Below are 16,262 nucleotides of genomic sequence, written 5' to 3'. Positions count from 1 at the left end.
ACTGAACTTAGACAGGAAATTCATCTAATTCATTACTAAGCAAAACAGAGTAGAGGAATGAGAAATAAAATCAAATCTTAAAGCACCTCCCCCCACCCCTCCCATCTTCCCAGGCTCAACTTCACTCCCGGTTTTAACCTACTCCCCGGCTCAGCGGCACAGGGGGACAGGGAGTGGCAGTTACGGTCAGTTCATCACATGGTGTTTCTTCTGCTCCTTCATCCTCAAGGGGAGGACTCCTCTCATCATACCCCTGCTCCAGCATGGAGTCCCTCTCTGTCGGGAGACAGTCCTTCACGACCTTCTCCAATGTGAGTCCTTCCCACGGGCTACAGTCCTTCACGAACTGCTCCAGCGTGGGTCTCTTTCATGGGGTGCAAACATTCAGGAACAAACTGCTCCAGCGTGGGGTCCCCCACGGGGTCACAAGTCCTGCCAGAAAACCTGCTCTGGCGTGGGCTCCTCTCTCCATGGGTCCACAGGTCCTGCCAGGAACTTGCTCCAGCACGGGCTTCCCACGGGGCCACAGCCTTCTTCAGGTGCCTCCACCTGCTCCGGCGTGGGGTCCTCCACGGGCTGCAGGTGGAATCTCTACACCCCCTCATCCTCCCTCCAGGGGCTGCAGGGGGACAGCCTGCTTCACCATGGTCTTCACCACAGGCTGCAGGGGGATCTCTGCTCCGGCGCCTGGAGCACCTCCTCCCCCTCCTTCTGCACTGACCTTGGTGTCTGCAGATGTTCTTACATCTTCTCACTCCTCTCTCTGGCTGCAAAAGCTCTAACTGTTTTTCTCCTTCTTAAATATGTTATCACAGAGGCGCTGATTGGCTTGGCCTTGGCCAGCGGCGGGTCCGTCTTGGAGCCGGCTGGCATTGGCTCTGTCAGACACAGGGGAAGCTTCTAGCAGCTTCTCACAGAAGCCACCCCTGTAGACACCCCACCCCCTACCTCCCCCAAATCCTTGCCACGCAAACCCAACACACCACCTAATCACAAACATGCAACTTCCTTAACTCTTGGAAATGAGCATTCAGAATTTAAGTGGGAAGGTGGAGAGGGGAAAGATGAAAAAACCATACATGACTATTTTCTGCCAAGGGCAAAACCATCAGGAGTTCTAAAAAGGGCTGAGATGACTCTAAACATTTTGGAGAAGGATGTTCAAGGCATATTCAGCAAAAATCAACTAAGAACTCAGAAGTCACAGTGAGCTTCCATAATGGCAATAAGTGCACTGTTTAAAAAAAAATAATCAGGGCAACTATAGAGAAAAAAGTACATACACATAACAAAATAGGACAGGAAAGAGGAAGACAATTGGCAGAATATCAAGATCTTTAGATTCAAATTGGGAAATACATTTCCTTCATCTTCCTCATTTCTCTTGCGCTGTTAATAACCTGCAATGTATTTTGCATCTTTGTAGTACTGCTCTTTCAGTACCAACATTTAAATTAACTAGGAATTATCACATGCTTTAAGTACATAATCTAATATTAGATGCTTATTCCAAAATAAAGTTAGGGAGTAGTTAATGTTTAGTGGGTAGTTAACATTAGTGGGTACTTTTGCTATGCTAATAATTAAGATGGGGGGGGGGGGCACAGAGAAAAAAGGGGGGAGGAAGACTTCTTTGTAACTATAACAAACAATAGCGATGTTTTGTCTACAGATTTCTTTCAAGGTCATCATAATGGGCCATAACAAAGGAATTTTGATCACCTAGGTTAAAATCCGATAAATTGTAAATAAAGATCACACTGCTTATATTTGAGCTGAAGTACTTATGTTGGGAAAAAAAGTGCATGTCCATCTGGTGCGCAGTAATTATAGAAATTAAAACCGCATTTCTGTGGTCTGCCTTTAATAATTTTTACTGATACAGTAATACTTGATCTTCTTAGGGAACATAATCTAAACTCATGCCGTTAAATGATCACAGGACGATCCACTGTATGACATAAGCAGTTCATTAAGCTGGAATCTTTAAAAACGCTTGCTCCCTAGTAATAACGGAAACAGTTTCTGTAGTTTTACGTCATGCCGTTAAATTTAATCCACAGTCAAGGCAAGTTAATTTCACACCTGCTGAGCGATATCCTGATGGATGGCATCACAGCAGGTCATTAATTTTCTTTCCTTTTGATTAATTTCACACCATACACTGGACACAGTCTTTTGAGTTACGAGGTCTGAGCGCAATGCTTAATTCCTGCAAAAGGCTCCATCGGTTTTTGACTGCTTGCCAAAATGTATCACATCTGGGTTCTTTGCAAGTGAAAGGAAGCTTCACTAGACTTGGCACTGAACTCTGACACTGCTACAGGTGTGGCAGGACACTCTCACTCACTGCATTTTAAGTGCATTCTTCTTGAGAATAGACACAAAACCACTAGATACTCCTTAGTTTTGAGGTATTGCTTATAAAAAATTCTGTGGCATCAATAGTGCAGATAGCAGTGGCACTACTGAAACAATGAAGAAGTTAAAATTCGCCTTTTTTTTTTTTTTGGCCACAGAAACCCTCCCATCATATAGCTACTGACTTTATACCTAACAAGGTATAAAAATATACTAAGACTACCGTATCTCCTGTTTTCAAATAAAAATCAACACTACACAGGGCGAAAGAAGGGGAAGGAAAAGGTAACATTCAAAGATGACAATAGCAACCACTGCTGCCATCACAGCACAAGGGGAAGTTGTGGGACATTTTGTGCCTGGGTAGTCAGTGAAGGCAGCTGGGGCCCTTGGAGGCCTCAAGACCCACATGAGAGGGTCCAGCCATACAAGACAGCTGAGCTGAGCCAATGGCTCACAGCTGGGAACAGGCTAATCTCACTGCACACTTCTCGTCGCACTGCTCCAAGCCACTCTCTCTCACACCCTCCTTTGTGCTAGATGTGCCAAATCAACAGATCCCTCGATGAGCTGATTCATATTGTGAAAACAAAAGAAGCCTTTTTCTTACATTAGCTTTCTCCTTGTTCTGCAAACCAAGCTGTCTAACAGATGGGGTCAGGTGCGTATCAGAGCTAGTGAAAAATCACAAGGAGAAATTGTATCTTTTGGTAGCAAAGAGCTGTTTAGCTTAGCCCTTCTTCCCTTTCTAGGGAGGGATTCAAAGCAGCAGCTGCAGAAGCCTCATCCTCTGTATCAACTACGGAAGGACCTGACCCTACTAAGCCCAAATTAGTGTCTGCTTTTATCCCTTCTTTTCCCTTTCTCCACACTCCCCAGTACTCTACAGCACAGCTAATATTAAGGAATAGTGCTCATAACTCCTTCAAAGCTTCATCTCTTTTTTTCTTACTTCCCAATATAGTATGAGCAAATTTTTAGTCTCTTCCTGATCATGAAGAAGAGTAATTTAGAACACAAAAAAGTGCTCATGTTTACCAGCAGTCATTTTTGGTAAGAGAAGCTATTGCAGTGAAGTTGAAATAGTGGAGAGAGTGAAGGGGGAAACGGTTTTGTGATTTGATAAATCTAAATCACATAGAAAACGTGATTTAGTATGCACGGCTTAAATTTCTGAGTGTGACAGGCTGCCAGGAAGACGTGAGCTATTCTGGATCCATCTGTGCCAGCAGATTTCTCCAACCAGAAGTCATCGCCTCCTCACATCTGCCTATGGAATTAACCTAAGTGTTCCCTAGACACTTCAGTCAAAATAAGTTAGGCAAGAAGTAATTTGCTTTTTCAACTACAAAGCTGGTCTGGCTATTTTGATTAGTATAGTTTAGACAGTACAAACTGGCCCCTCTATCAAGACTGCAAGAATCTTTTCTACCATCGTCCTGTTGTCCTCTTCTGACATCATCACTCACTATCAAGTACGTGATCAAAAGCTCCGCATAAAGCTTGAATAGATGCTCATTTGATGTGTATTATAATAGTGACCTGTTTATTTGCCAACATACAGTTTTTGGCATGAACTGAAAATTTTTTCTGTCAACTCCCATAAAGAATTTAAATACAGGATGAACCAGAAGCTGGATTAACAGGACTTAGCTGCTGAATGGAAAGTCAAAGTAAATTATCTCAATCATCAGAAGCTGAAAGCTGGATTTTTTTGGACACAAGTCCCATTGCTGGCAACCAATTACGCAAATTCTGACAGAGTAAGGAGTATCAAAGGAAGAGCTACAGTTTGAACATTATTTACAGCAGTATGTACTTTTTCTTCATCATTGCATGGTTCCAGTTATGAATGGGAAAGTGAACATTTCAGTCCTTTCCCCAATTACCAAAAACACAGTATAAAAAAAAGAGTTTGAGAGATAACCAAGTTTTTGATGTCTACATTTCCAGATGTCTAGAGGACACCTAAGCGCACTTCCCTTTGTATCTCTCAGTTCTAAAGGTCTGCTGAAGAAGCCATTTCCTTTCTACCTAAAAATCTCTCTGTAGCTGTCATCTCTCAGGCCTCCTTCTCCTACAGACGCATGCAACCACACTCCTCTCTCCTCAGCCTGATGTTCTTCAGATTCTTCTAGCTGATGCTTCAGGAAAAAACCCAAACAAACGAACATCAACCAAAAATCTGTAACTAAGCCACACAGGTCATGGCCCTCAAACTCTATCAACTTCCTCTCCTTCCTGGAAAAGAACTTTCAAAGAAGAGAAACTTAACCTTCCTGTATATCATTTGAAACTAGAAAATAAAAGAACACCAACTCTCAAGCAGGGTCTTAAGCTGTTTTTTCTCCATCTCACATAAATAATAAAGAATTAAGGTGAAATTTTCCCTAAGTGCATAGATTAATGCTTATAAAATCCCTTTAATTTTTATAGCAACTTGTAAACTAAAACCAAAGTGCAATAAAGAATGAATTTTAAATTGCTATATGTTTGCCTATATTCATTATGCACATCACCATATGTCAGGCAGAATCTCTGAAGGTAAATCTCAAAACCATGATTACCACTGAAGCAACATGACAGAGAATAAAGCAGACAAGTGATATATTTAGCTTCACTCTATCTTCGTCCCTAGAGGAAAGGGTTCCTTCTAGTGTGGGAAGGGGAGGAGAGAAAAACCTTATTTGGTATGTTAAAAAAAAAAAAAGCCTAGAAAATGAAGGCATGTTTTTCCCCAACACTGATGACCCACTTTAAAGTCTTATATAACTACAAAATGAGATTATATTTGCCTTGCCATGGATTTAATCTTATGTTTTTCAGTCTGAACCAGATCATTATTTTGCTCACCTGCCTACCATAGTTTTCTGAACTTTCTCAGTTTAAGTCATTCTGTCCCTCTTCATCTTTTCAAGTCAATTAAAAAAAAAAAAAAAAAAAGACAAATCTGGTGAGGTAATTTTGCACTTGGCTGAACTGTACAAGGATTATATAATCTGAAGCTATGTAGCTATGTTTAATACCTGTTACCCTCCTCTTAAATTTTCACCAGTCCTGGAATTCCACCATGTATGCTCTTTGGCACGTTCTCAAGCAAGCACATTGAGGTCTTCTCCCACCAGTGATGGGAACACAAGTCAGTTCTTAGAAAACATGTATAAACTGAAGCATTGTCATTAAATGAAATGGTTTTCCAAAAACCAAGCAGAAACAGATCCACTTCATAAGTATTCTCTAAAAGGGCACATAAAACTTAACATTAACAAATCTCTTTGCCACTGCAATAGAAACCAGTCTAGATGTTGTTCACAGGTATGGAAGAGGAGGAAAAATAACCAGGTCCCTTCTAGCAGAAAATCTTGCAGTGTACCAACTAAAAGCTCCTTCACACACTGGACAGAAATTAATATAATTTGAAAACACCACACACATACAACAAAGTATCCATATATTCGCCAAATACTATCTGAATCACAGGGACAAGACTTACAAGGCAGTTAAGTCAGACTTCCATGGTCCATTCAAACACATTAGCTTAGTTATTATGTTAGTTCTCTAGTGTTTCAAAAATACAAATGCATTATAAGCAATAAAAATGTAAGCATCAAGGTTTCCTTCCTCCTTGCCCCCAACATAAAAAAAAAAAAGCTCTAAAAACTACCTCCAGTTATGACAAGTGACATTGACAGCTTAAGATCAGATGCTATAGCTATAATCTAGATATCATCTTTCCACTGCGTTTGCATCCTAAACTCTAGCCAACATCTACAGTAGGACTTGTCCTACTGCAAACGTCTTTAGCTTCCTAAACCCAAACGGTTTCCAGAATCAAAAAGGAAATTCAATAGGCAATATTGTCCACCTCTAGAATGGTGACATCGAAAAATTGTGTATTTTGAGCTAACAAGGTAAAATTAGGAGACGTCTCAGGACAAATACAGTGATAGAAGGCTTGCCTCAAAAGAAACTTCCATTATTAGCAAGGATGATATTTGGGTTGCAGTATACCATGCACTGTACCTAATGTTTAATTAGATGAAGAGCTCTTAGAGAAGACACTTTGTATGAAAGGTGCAAGCCCAGTGGAATTATTTCTACTTGCTGATTTTCTTCTGGACCTCCCAGCCTGCATCAGGAAGTATCTTCCTAGAACCAAGTTAATGCTAGCTAGGTAAAGGCACAAGACCTGAAATAAACCTACAACTCTTAAGACATGAATGCTCATCTATAAATATGTATTAAAAAAAAAAAATCCACTTTCAGACATTCCATGTGAAAATTGTTACAATCCAGCAGCTAATGTAAATGCATATAAGGCTACCAAAAAGATCACTTACAGCTCTGAGCAGAATTTAAACGGTCTTGAAACAGTACTGTAGTACTAGCTGAGAGGAAAAGTGAGACCACTATACTGACACCACCACAACTGAATGGATTTCTTTACTGTTTAGTCATAGCTAATGAAGAGAAAAAGATAGGCAGAGAGACAGAGTAACAGATTTTCTAATATTATGAAAATACTCATTCCTTTCTACTCACTGGGGAAATGTGCTGGCAAATACATCTTTAAAAGATAAGTTGGTAAAAAAAGCCTTTCTCTTTTAAACTCTGTATCATTAGTCTACATTGATTTATCTTTGTAACAGCCAGGATTTGACAGATAACCTGCAGATAACTATTTAAGGTATTATCTTAGCACATTCCAACATCCAGAGCAGTCCATTTGCTTTGTAAGCTAGAACCACGAGGATCCAACGTAGACAGACTATCCTACCACTATATCATATCTTAGCCTACTGGCTTACACCTGTGTTCCACTGCAGCAAGTAGATAAACTGGTATTTGAGCCACATGCATGCAGAGTATAACAGTATCTTTAATTAGATGGGGGAAAAACCAAAACCCAGCAGTAGTTAGTTACTCAAGTTCATTGGTCTGGTCTTAAAGAGAAGAACTGGTCATGCTAATAGCCTGCCAAAAGAAAGAATATATTTTCCCAACATTTCCCTCTATTTCAAAAAAGATATGATATTTCTTTATACAGCTTTGTATCACTAAATAGCTCCCAAGCTTTACTCCAACTTAGGCTGCTGTTTTAATGCTGAGAAGAGATGTATCCTACAGTTTGGATTCAACACATGACTTGAGGTTTAAGTCTGAAGAGTGCTTTGGAAATCATCTCTATGGTCTTACATTTATTTAAATAAAAAAATTATTATTGCATGCAGTTATTTTGGCATATGACTTTTGAGTGACTTTCATTTATTTTCCAAACCTAAGAAAATATCTTATCTTCAAGACAGTTGAGCAATTAAGTTGTTTTTCCCATGGGTAAGGTTTCATTTAACTCCTAACCTCTCTCTCATTACAGCATTGTTCCTGCTTTTCATACTCAAGTCTGCTTTACCTTAAAGAGAGCAGTACTCAACCAGTTAATTTAATAACGCCTTAAGAACAACTTCACTACCACTACCACCAGATCTTCCTCTACCTATCATCCTCTAAGATTCTTTAGAATTGGATGGAGTTTTCCTTCATTTAGTTTAAAAAGATAAAAAGCAAAACCAACTACTGCTTCATGGCTCTAAGTAGCTGCTATAACATTCACGATTCCACATTAGACACCTGAAGTCTGTATACAATGAAAGCTCAAGGAGGGACTCAAAAAAGCCAGCTTACAAAAGAAGCAGCTTAATTATGAAAAGACAATAGCTAGCATGGATTTACCAGAAATTTCAGAAAACAGTATTTTAAAAGTTGTCTAAATTCAGATTTATCTGATACCTGGCTCTACTCAGCTTTCCTATATTCTAACAGACCACTGAGACAATTTAAAGTAGCAAACTTCCATTTTCTCCATAATACTTTCATTTGTTTATCCTGACTGGCTTTTTTTTGGAGGGTATAATGAAGAGATTCCTATACAAACATTTAGAATAATCAAGCCAAATATATTATTGCAATAACATATTAAATATATTAGCAAAAATATGGAAGTCAGTTCTGGTACAATAACCCCCAGGGAAAAAAATCCGCAGATCCAGACAAACTACAGGACACTCGGCAATTACTCACCTCTTCAGTGTGCTACTTTCATTTTCCGTAGATTCAAAGTTTGTGCAACATTGGCAGAGAGTCAGACCTTCAGTAAAAATGGCCTTAATCATTACAGACAGTTGCTTGAGGTCAGTTGAAAAAGCCACATCAGAAAAAAAGACAAGAAAGAGGATCTGTGTGAAAAAGTTGTTGATGTGACAAAGAAAAAGATGCAAGATCAACTGGCCTTCTGAAGGCATGCAATCCTAGCTTGAAATCATCTGTTTTGATAATTAGGTGGTAAGGAATCCAACAGAAAGGTTCTAGTTCATCTTGTATCTATTATTAGCTGATTATAACAAAGATTCAGCACAGATTGTGCATATACCAGAGACTTTATCAACTTCATTGTACAGAAAAAAAATCCATCCAGGTTTGGTGGGTGGGGCAGAATGAGGAGCTCTGTTTTAGTCCAATTGTAGAAGTCAAAGAGTTCAGTAAATAAGGACATTTGATAAATGATTTAATAAAGAAATACCTTTACAATACACAAACATGAGACAGAATTTCAGAAGTACACTTTGGGGGACGGGAAGGAATGCATGAGGTAAAGATTAAGTGTAATGTGTGTGAAAAAATTTCAAGTCATGTGGTGAAATCTTATCCTTCAAGATGAGATTTTAGGAGAAAAAAGGCAAAAGCCATTCAGAAATCTGGATTAAGGAGGAGATTGTGCTTTTTTTCTGAGCACAGCAGAGGATACCCAAAACAGTTCTCACACCTAACTGAAATGCAGCTTGACCAACCACAAAAAAAACCCCTAACTCAAAATAAGCATACTTAGAATTGAGAGATAGCTGGACTTTAACACATCTGCTGAATAAGAGATTCACTAAAATCTTCACAGTGGAAGGCTTCACAGTGCTGAGCAGAACAGAAAATACATCTGCTGCCTGCATAGATCCTAAAGCCCATATGAACAGAGAGCACAACATGATTGGCCCTTCAGTCTTTTAGGATGTGGAACAGCAGAGGCAGTGGTAATAGCAATAATTAAGTAGCAGTGACAAAGAAAACATGCTTCAAATTACACAAAATAGAGAAGAAAGGAGACTGACACAAGCCAAAATGGAAAGAAAAGCATGACTAAAACCCTGAAACCTGTTACACAGTATTCTGGAGAATTTCTAACACTTTCCCCCATTCTTTTATTTTTTTTTTTTAATCAGTTTTACAACTCAAGCACTGATGTACTTTATGTGATAATCTAAATACATTTTATAAGGAAATAAAGACCTTAATACCATAATAAATGGGACAACTGTCAGCAGCTCACTCAGCCACACACACAAGCCAAATAAGAATATATTAGGAAAAGTATACTAATAACATTTGACAGACTTCTTCCTTCATTTGTCAAATGCAAGGATGACAGAGCTGATCAGTACAAAACAATGAGAAGGTTTTAATCCTGCATTTTTGTGGCCTGGACAAACATTTTTATCCTGAGCAATAAGCTTGATCCCCACCAGTACAGGCAAGGCGGACACGTTGAACACTCTAAGGTTCCTAGAGTAATTTCTGCCAAACTACAATGCTGCATCAGCAGCCTTTTTAATGAAATGTCCAATTTTAGTTATTTAAAGAATAAGGTGAGTGGCATATTTAAAAATACTCTGTAGCTTGTGAAAGGGCAAGAGTACACCTTCATTAAAAACCTCTTCATAATACACATCCAAAATCGATAGCATGAAATCCAAGTTGTATATCAGAAATCAGATATTTTTTTTTTTAAGTTTATCTAAACAAATATAAAAACATATGTTGATAGTACTTACACAGAGTAAGTCTCTTTGGAAAAAAAACCCAAACACATTAACTGTCTAGATAAAACTGGGGCCATTTGACCCCAGTTAGGATACGACATTAACCAATATTAACCCTCTGCTAACCTAACATTTTAAGAAGTAATAAGAACACAATCTTCTAAATTAGGCTGACATTTGAATACCCCAAAATCAGCACTGTCAGTGAAAGCAGCATCTTTATCCCTCTCCAACCTCCTTCCCCAGCCTATATGACTAAAAGGTGAAGACAGACAGGGAACGTTGTCATTCTGAAACACCAACGGCCAAATGCCAGGAAGTCATTTACAGCCACAGGAGTCTGTCAGCCAGTTCACCACACTGACGCATAAATGCACTGATAGGAAATGGGGAGAGATTGGTATGATGGCACAAATTTCATCTAACTGCGGTCTTGGTGAAGACCAGAAGACTAATGACATTCCCACATAAAACCACCACCAAATGCTGGTGTTACTTCTCCTCTGATCAGAGCACAGAACATTTGATTACCGAAAGGTACTACAAATTAAAAAACGTAGATTAAAGACCACAGAGTTACAGAGAATATTCTGAATACCATACCTTGAAGTATCAGATTATCAGTTGGACCACAGAATTCAAGCTTGACATATCCAGTGGGAACAATACTCAAGGGCAGAGTAAGACTTGAGGTACAAACAACAATCTGAAGAGAGGCCAAGGCAATTCTAACAAAACAGAGTACTAATGGTGGATGGGAAAAAAAAACCCCAAACCAGTTGTTCAAATACACGAGATGTAGAAAACTTGTACTTCAAATGTACTTCTTGCCCTTTCACAACCAGTACATATGGAAACTACTATGTCAGGAAATTAATCAAGGTACAAGGACTTAAACAGAAGCTGAACCTGTTACAAGCTTTTGCTCTGTATCAGCCAGTGCAGCTCTCAAAGGAAAGTTTAAGTGCGCACTTGAGCCTTGTTGTACTAGTTACAATATACAGAGCCAGAAGTTTAAATAGCATCAACTCAAAAAGAGCTGAAGTAAACAGCAATATGCCTTTTACACCAGTACAGAACTTTAGCCACTGCACTTAAACTCTTGTTACATCATTACAAAAATCCATTCCTTTCACTACAGGCTGGTGGCACACAGAATCACTGCTGGTAATGTACCAGCAGCATTGCAAGAACTACTCACTCACTGGTCATTCAGCAGCCAGTATAGATCAACTGGTGAACTAAAATGCCAAACTTCCACAGGGCAAGTACTATTTTCACAGAACTTCATCTCAGCTGCTACTAAGTAGCCATCTGTAATAAACTCCAGCAGAGAGGCCAAACCCTCAATCATCTTCCAGCCTGAAGCTCTTCCTTGCTCCCTCAAATATTCTTTAACATACCTAGGTGAGAATTTTGGTAACACAGGCTAGGTGAAAGTTACTGCAAGCTTCTCCTCAAAGGAATCATGCATAATCCTGTAAGGTTAGCAATCCAGAACCCAAGGAGAGTCACTTAAGAGACTCAAACAAAGATTTCACAAAGATTAACAACTGGGGCCACAGAATGAGATCGATGAGCTTCCCCGTAAGTCTCAAACCACTGAGATCTAGATTCAGACACGTCAACTCGCTTTGTCAAGCATGCCACTCGGTTTCATTTCTAACATCATTGAAAGAATCGGAAGTTTTTATTTCACTGATTATCCAATTTCTTGAACATAAGACTGCCAAGCTACTGAAAAAAATCTGGGAAAGTATTCCAAGAACAACTACAGATTACTATCTTATCTATAAGTAGTATAGTTTATATTTTGCTTTCAAGAGAAGTTATGACATCAAAACAAAGTATTTTTTTCTAAAACTGATTAATAAACTCAACTGGTATCTAATAAAATAACTATTAGAAATAACAACCTAATATTTTAAAGTATAATCATAGCATATTCATTTAACTTTATCACAGGCTCTCAAAATTAGACTAAGTATCCAGAACTGGTTGATTTTATCTATAGTAAAATAGCTGTTAGCTTGAGAAGAGAAACTACTGGAAGCATTTGCAGCATTCTCCTCCTGCATGCTTTTTTCCAATCTAGTAAAAGAAAAGTAGCTGCGTAACACAAATAGATGTTAAGTGTAAACAGAACAATACTGCATTTCACCATGTTCTTGGAGGATCAATAGTACTGATTGAGAAAGTGCATTTCACGAAGAGAAATACAGGGAGGGAAGCTGTTCATTTTTACAAGAACTTGCAAAAATCAATGGGCGAAGGAACTGATCGGAATAATGTAGCTTTAATAATCTAGTCAAATATCCTGTACAACCTAGGCTGAAGTCTGGTAAAGATTGAGAAATTTTTGTGTCTTTTTTTCCCCTACACAACGTTCCACATCCTTTTCCTGTTCTGTCAGATCAGGAAACACAAATACTGATTTAACTGACAAAATACAGGAATGACAGTTCTGAATTAACTCTAAGGAGAAAGAAAACCATTAGATATTCTAATTTGGCTATATGTCTATTCAAATTTAATGCCCAATTTCTAAATTCAGTTTGACTTCCAGACAAACAGTTCAAGTTCTTCAAAAGCCTCTCTCAAAATTTGCTCAGTCCTCCAAATCTTTTTTCAGATTTTTTTTCGTGATCTCTCTGAAACTTTTTTCCGCAATCCTTGCAATAGAGGTATGTATTTTAACATTTCCTACCTTAAATTCCATCAACACACAGAGACTGAGAAATAGTAAGTTTTCTGCTCCTACTCACTGCTTGCAAGTATGCCTCTAAGATCTCCACAATCTGAGTATCAAATTGGTGCCTTACTTGGACTGCTTGCCCACTTGTTTTTTAAACCTCTTATTACTATCCAAGCAATAACTACTCATTTTGCAGCCCCTCTTCCTGACAAAATCATCTCTGAATCCACTATATGCCTACTATTAGCCAAATGCATTTTTGTCAGGATTGTTAGTGTTTCAAAAGCTGGGTTGGTGGAGGGGTTTGGAGGTGTGCCTGTCTGTCTGTGTGAAGTAGGCAGGCAAGTTTTTATCCACATAAAATGTATTAGCACCCACAGAGAACAATTGTCAAGCTCCTTTAACTTTACCACAGGAGTTTGCCAAATAGCTGTTTACAGTAGCTTGCCAAATAGGTTTTAAAGTTTCTATGTTAAGAATATTTCAGCTTCTTCCCAGGCATGAAACATATCTGTCTGCTTACTTTCTTTCCCCCCCCCACCCCCCAAAGAGAAAGCTCCTTTGCCAGGTGGCTCAGAAATTCCAAGATCAGGTAAACAAAGACACAAGAAGATAATACTCTATATTTTTTTTTCTTTTTTTTTTTTTTTTTTTTTAAGGAAAAGGGGGCCCATTTTAGTGTACAATTCATACCAAAAGCAAGACAGAAAAACTCATCCTGAGAATCTGATGATGATGAAGATCTGGCTGTCACTGTTTGCTGAATACTTCTAGACAGATTCTGTGTTTTCTGTTTTTATTGCTATTTTAATTATGAAAACCAGCAAGCTTCAATTACATCTACACAGAAATGGGCAATTCAAACCAGCATCAGGAGAAGCAAACTATTTCAGGGTTCACGTTACTTAGAGTACTATGTTAGAGGCATTAGTACGGGAAATGTTTCTTTTAGGCAGAAATAGCCTTCACACTACAGTGCACTGAAGCAGCGTGGGACTTTCATTCTACAGCTAAGAGTTTTATTCAGCATTCAATACAATCATGTTACAATGTCTTGGTATAGAATGAATAAACGAACAACATCAAATCTGGTAACTACCAAGTTAGAAAAATTCCTCACATTTATTCTAGGTTTTGTGTTTGGTTTTTTTAAACAAACTTTTCAGAAAAAGTAATCAATTGGTATGTCCGATACAGAGGTCTAACGGTACAGTGTAAAACTTTCTCCAGAGCAAGTAAAAGCTAGTGTTTTTCACTCTTCTTAATCTACAATACAGAAAATTAAATCATTGCACAAACTGTACTTGAACAGGACCTATCAAGAAAGATTCATAGAAGTTACTTAAAAGCTTGTCAGGACTTGGATGATCTGTTAAAAGATTTTTGCTATGAATACCATATCAATGTTCAAATTCACTGAATGAAGGACTTATGCATATTTTTCTTAACTCATGTATCCTACGTAGACAAGTTTTACATGAATAATGAAATATTTCAGATAGACCATCTTCAATCAAAACACATTTTACACTTCATTTTACAAAAAAAAAAAAGGTCATGATAGCAGAGGAAATGCAAGTTTGGTTACATGGGGTCCTTAATAGCTAAAATTATCTGCAAGGTGTATGACATGCATTCTACAGTCATGCTCTGCAGAGTTCAAGGGAGACTTCCAAAAACTGCACTGAACAGCATTAGTTCTCTGCAGCAAAGGAAGAAACGCACAGAGAGAGCAAGGGAGGGGACACAAAAAAAAAAAAAAAAAGAAAAAAGGGATAAGACAGCATTTTAAACCCAAGAGAACTACTGCCTCAGTGAATATATGCAGATACATTTGTACTAACAAGTATATTCTGTAAGAATGTGTTAATCTACTTTAGTCATACATATTGCAGACAAGAGGACTATCACGAAAAGTTCCAAAAGGTCCAAAAGTTCAGGATCTTGAGATGTCACATCTCTAAAAACCATCCACATCATAAAATACAACCTTTAGGCAGGATTGATGATTTGCTGCAGCTTGTACCTTTTATGAGAACTTAGAATCATAGAATCATTTAGGAGTCCAACCGTAAACCTAACACTGCCAAGTCCACCACTAAACGATGTCCCGAAGTGCCGTATCTACAAGTCTTTTAACTACCTCCAGGGATGGTGACTCAACCACTTCCCTGGGCAGCCTGTTCCAATCCTTTCGGTGAAGAAATTTTTCATAATACCCAATCTACGACTTGATTAGTAGCTATCCAAAAATGCTTTGCTAGGACCTCAATACAGGTTATATAAAATGCTGTACCAGTCATGGTGCATGTATGACTTCTCTGTTTCCTAGGGAAGGGAAGAACACAACCTTAACAGGCAAGGGAAAGGAAGCAGCAATAAACTTCATTACCTAACTCCCAAGAGTGAAGAAAAGGTTTTAGTTATAAAACTATTCTAAGGAAACGTAACCACAAAGACTACATTATATGGCAAAAATTTATATACAAAAAAATGCAACAAACTATGTGACCCAATAGCAACAACTGATAAAAGTAAAATCAGGTTGTGCCTGCTACTTGTAACCTACAAAAATCCCTTTGTCTAAAGGACAAGGTCAAAGGAGGTGGTTGCTAGCTTTCAAAGATTACAGGCTTTTATCAGGATATAAAAATCAGTAAGACAAACATCAGTAGGTTAGACTAATAATCAAGGTTAAACAGTTTGGAATGCCTATGGGATGTATGAAGAAATACAGTTAGCTAACAGGAATAAGAGGACCTTGTGAGACTCAAAGGGCCAGGATCACAGGATTCTTAACTCATACAAACCATAAATAATAAATCAAACGAATCACAGCATTGACTTAAGCTTTCCTCATGAAAAGGACTTTGCTTCTTACAGTACTCTAAGAGGGAATCCCTGTCCCCCAAACTAATTTTCTCTTCTCTGTTCTTTCACTGCAGTGTCTCCCTAGTATGCAAGCTGCCACACACATAAGAAAATGCCATAATTTTAGCAGAAGTTCCTCAAAGGAGCTAAATCCTGACCTGAGTGCATGCATATACCTTGGGCTTGAAGGACTGACACGATTAAAGCAAAGACTTCTCTTTGTTGGAATGCAAGAACAAAACCCCACAAATTCATCTCAAGGCAGCTGAACTGTTCCAGCTTCAATAGAAGAATAACGCTATCCACCCTGATAAAAGTTTGCATTGTCACAAAAAGCCACCGCCTCACATCTGGGAGGCTGTGTCAGCCCTTGTGTCACCAATTCTCCATCATTATGGTGGCTCCTCTTCAAATGTCATCCAATTAAGAGAGCCTACGTCAATATCCAAAACCCTTCACTGAAGTAACAT

General features: G+C 38.5%; 1 protein-coding gene across 2 annotated transcripts in view; it reads right to left on the bottom strand.

Annotated features, from left to right (window-relative positions):
* The window catches only part of MGAT5 (alpha-1,6-mannosylglycoprotein 6-beta-N-acetylglucosaminyltransferase), a 133,928-nt gene that overhangs the window by 113,747 nt on the left and 3,919 nt on the right, over window positions 1-16,262 (bottom strand). The window lies entirely within an intron of this gene.

Source organism: Balearica regulorum, chromosome 6 (assembly GCF_011004875.1).
Source record: "Balearica regulorum gibbericeps isolate bBalReg1 chromosome 6, bBalReg1.pri, whole genome shotgun sequence".
Classification (NCBI taxonomy): Eukaryota; Metazoa; Chordata; class Aves; order Gruiformes; family Gruidae; genus Balearica; species Balearica regulorum.
Note: the sequence above shows the minus strand (reverse complement) of the source record. Positions and strands in the feature narration are given on the sequence as shown.